The sequence below is a fragment of the Lemur catta genome, chromosome 6, assembly GCF_020740605.2.
Source record: "Lemur catta isolate mLemCat1 chromosome 6, mLemCat1.pri, whole genome shotgun sequence".
Taxonomy (NCBI): domain Eukaryota; kingdom Metazoa; phylum Chordata; class Mammalia; order Primates; family Lemuridae; genus Lemur; species Lemur catta.
In genome coordinates, this window is record NC_059133.1 from 76,974,120 (window position 1) to 76,978,500 (window position 4,381).

The 4,381-nt window shown below is 41.5% G+C and overlaps 1 non-coding gene across 1 annotated transcript; it reads left to right on the forward strand.

Annotated features, from left to right (window-relative positions):
* The first annotated feature begins 678 nt into the window (after positions 1-678).
* On the forward strand, positions 679-782 carry LOC123640947. Its single transcript, XR_006736173.1, has one exon. It is a non-coding gene; the product is annotated as a small nucleolar RNA U13 (small nucleolar RNA).
* Positions 783-4,381: the final 3,599 nt, after the last annotated feature.

Below are 4,381 nucleotides of genomic sequence, written 5' to 3' on the forward strand. Positions count from 1 at the left end.
AAGATAGATTGACACTAAAAATGTAATACTCACTGAATATAATTCTATAGTATATTTTGTACTTTATTCTGTGACTTCACTCCTAACATTCAATTTATATGTCAATTTCTGAGCATTGGTTTCCAAAAATGTCATTATCCAGTGAATTCTATTAGTCATTAAAGCTTCCTAACAAATAAATGAACCAAGTGTTGATACTCTGAGAAGAAATAGCCTCATGTCACTTGTTGCCCCTTGGCTCTCAAAACTGGGCAGCCCACATACTAATAGGGGTCATGACAGCATATGAAACCAAAGAAAAAATGGAACAGTACTCCAGTGATTCCAGGAGGAAGTAGATAATCGATTCAGCCCTGGGTAGTTTCAGAGAATAAACCAAGGAAAGGAAATCTTTTTCTTCTCCTCAGGGCAGAGATGTTTTTTGGTTTTTGTTTTTTTTTTTAATTTGAGCACTTGGTATTCCCTAGGGAAGTGTTGCTTAAAACAAAAACACTATTTGTTAGAATCCAAGTATCAGAAATTAATCAAAGATAGATTAGCATACCAGTCTCCCTTTTCGTCTTTCGTAGTAGAAGAGCAATTGTGATTGTACTATGCGAGTCTTTGTAGGGAAGGGGTCCGGTTCTGTCTGGCCATGTTATGCAGGAGTGAATAAGGCAGTAAGAAAGAGTCTTTAGGATCCTTTTGTAGTTCATAAGTGTAATGATTGGCTTTTTATGCACATGCGTGAGATGTGCCTCCCTCAAACTTTGTTACAATGTCCGCACATTGCTTCTCCGACATGCGTAAAAAAAAGTTTTGAGAAAAAAAAAGTTTTAACTAAAAAAAAAAAAAAAAAAAAACTTCAAAAAAGTCAGAAAAAATGAAATATGGAATCTGACATTTCAGACCTTCACAATCAACACCCCAGCTGATTGCCACGTAGAAAAAGAAGCCGATGGAGACCCAGTGGCAGCGGCAGTCAAGGCAGGTGTTTTAATGACTATATTTCTACTAGGCTGGAGTTGGAAAATGGAAGAAGTAGTGACTTGGAAGAGGAACTACTTTGCACATAAATATTTCACTGTGAGAACTCAAGGACATCTTTAGGATATATTTTAGACATAGTATATAATTAACATGAATGGTTAAAATTCACATTTCTAAATTTGAGAGAAAATAGACTGCAGATGATCCCCTAATTTCTTAGTATAGGCAGAAAGTTATATGGGCAGAAAAGGAGAGGTAAGATGGGTTTGGAAGAGGTTTGAAAGGCTGGAAGTACTGGATTATAATCCTTCTAGGGCATAGACAACATCTTGAAGTTCTTTTCTCATCTTTCAAACCTGTTCTCCTACATCAGTTCAGGACTCACTAGGCATGACAGTGCTTGAGTGAGTCTTTTTGTTAGATAAATGAAAAGCAAATTAATGCACTTCTGAGAGCTTTCTTCAGAGACCTGAGCCTGAGCAAGATAATTGTCAAAAAGACAGAATATTTGGGAATGAAAAATATGGCTGTTAGAAGATGCTGTTTGTCACTTTTTTTTTTATCCCTTCTTCATCCTCCTGGCTACCCTAACCCTACCCTGGAAGGCCAGAGAGCAGAGCACACTAGATGGCTCCAGGCAAGCTGTGAGTGTGTGGCAGCAGCATCTGTCTATATTGGTGATGCTGCTGCTGACTTTGGGCAATTGATTTAATCTGTTTGGGCCCCAGTGTCTGCACATGTAAAAAGGGATGATGACAATGAGGATTTACCAAATAAGGTAGTTGAAGGATTAACTGCCTCGGACGTAGAGAGGCCCCCGTTCATGTTAGCTGTTGTCCTTAGTCTGTCTACTGAAAACCAGAAGTTTCAGGTTGGAGGCCTGTTCTTTTAGTTAGGTGCTTTCCCTTGGATGGTGTCTTGTGATGGGACAAGGAGTTGGTGTATGAGACCAGAAACCCAGCTTCTCGGGAGCGGGAAAAGAGAAGACCTCAGGCCAGGTGCAGTGGCTCACCCCTGTAGGCCCAGCACTGCGGGAGACAGAGGCAGGAGGATCCCTTGAGGCCAGGAGTTTGAGACCAGCCTGGGCAACATAGCAAGACTCTGTCTCTAAAAAAAAAAAAAAAAAAAAAAAAAATTAGCCAGGCATGGTGGCATGCACCTATAGTCCCAGGTACTCAGGAGGCTGAGGCAGGAGGACCACTTGAGCTCCAGAATTCAAAGCTGCAGTGAGCTATGATCAACCCACTACACTCCAGTCTGGGGGAGAGAGTGAGATGATGCCCTGGTGATGATTCAGACATAACTACCAACACCAAAGGTGGCTGTTAGTCTCCAGGCAGGCGAATATCAGGCAGAAATATTTCATTCATGTATTTGTTTGTTTTGTTTTTATTTTTTGCCCATTCTGCTGATAAATATCGTTACTGAGATGTTATTACTGCACATGAAAATACTGGTAAACCAGGCCTCTGATGTGTCATTGTCATCGTTTCTTGGCCTTTTGGCTAAGATCAAGTACGATGTGTCATTGTGTAAAAAAAAAAAAAAGAAAAACCACAAAAACAAAAACAGTGTTTTATTTAGAATCTGAGCCCAGACTTGGCTGTATTGTTCTGAATGAGAGAGTTCTGTGTGGCAGGGCAGTAACATCTGAAGGATTTCTTGGTGTTGACTGTGAATGCCTGTTTGTCACTTTGTAAATTTGGCTTAGGGTATCCAGATTGTACAGGAAAACCTTCTTAAGAGTCACATGGCAGCTTTTCAAAAACCCTTTAGAGCTGGGTACAGAATCTCACTGGACTTCCCCCCTATCTCGGCAGCCTCTAACAGGGACCAGAGCAGCTGTGAGATCCCTGTTGAGGGCAGGATTGCATAGGCATGAAGCGAGATGCTCCATCCCAAGTCTTCAAAGACTGCTAATAAAGGTCCTTGTCATGGCACAATGTAAGCTGGAAAAATTAGAATGAGAGCCTGTTGAGCTGGAAGGGGTCTTAGAGCTCATGTCAGCCAATCCCTTCATTTTCCAGTTGAGGAATTAGATCTGCACATGTCTAGTGACCTGCTCAAGATAATGCAGCTAATTAATTAGGTCAGAGTTAAGACTTGAGGCACAATACAAACAATTTTTCAAAAAAACCTTCTGCACTGATATTTGTATTTATTAAACTTCACACCACTTCTATCCCTTGTCTCATCAGCTTTTATCTCTACAAAATAATTAATGTTTCGATAAGCTGGAATACAATAAATCGGTGAGAGAAATCATGCTTTCCCAAGCATGTTTGGGGTTGTCTTGATATTCTCTGAAACCACAAAGAGCATTTGATTAAATAGTTTGCAGCAAATGTGAGAATTTATGTTTATTTTCAAAGGGGGCTGTCATTTTCAGAAGTTAAAGAAATCTTTGTTCCATTCTTCAGGCTTTAAAGTCTGGGCTCTCAAAACCCAGGGCGATGGTTTACTGTTGCTCGTGCCACTGTTTGACCAAGTACTACTTTAAAAGCAATTTGAGGCCCTTTTAGAGGAGCCCAAATGTCATGTCTCCCTGATTATAGTACAAGCAGTTGTCAAGTGGGAGAAGCCAGCATCCCTTGGTGAGTTCTGCAATCCTTGAGCCGTGAGCAGTCAGTCAGGCTCCCAGAGAACAGCCCGCCCCTGTATTTAAGACACAGGACTCACCCTGGGATCAAGCTGCTCAAAATTGCCTTTTTACTCAAGATCAAGCATCTTCAGAAGTCATGTTGTAAGCAGTAGGGGAACTATTAAGTTGAACTGAAATAGAACAGCTAGAAAGAAGAAAACCAGTGTGTATTTGAAAGATGCAAAGAGGCTGGCCGCATTCCTTGGGGCCCTGTGCAGAGGCAGTATGGTGGTGTTTCCTCTAGACTAGTTTAAGAATCTTCTGTCATGAAGATTTTTTCTAGTTTGCATTTTAAGATGTTTTCCTTTTCTTAATTTTAAACCATGAACTTTCCTTGTGCCAATTAAAGAAAAATGAGATGGAGGTCAGCCTCTCCCTGAATTCCTTTCAGCTCATGAACATTCTTTCTCTACACGTGGTCACGTGCCCGCCGACTCCCCAACCCAAGACCCTCTCATTGCAGGCTGTAATCAAATTCCTGGTGGCCCGGCCAGGGAAAGCATAGTTCCAAGTTGCTCTCCTCCTTCCCCCTAAGAGATCAAGCACGTGACAGTCCCTGTCCCTGTAACACACCCTCAATTCTGTCCTCCCTCTACTCGTCTTTCTTTCATGCACATGTGGATCTAGAGACCTGTACTTGTGAGGCTTTAACCCCTTCCTTCTGCTGCCAACTCTTTCCTGTTTTCTTATAGAATCCTCTTCTCCTATGCTTCTGGTCGTATTTTCTCCCTCCCATTTTGTTTCCCGAATCTACCTGGAACGCATGGCTGG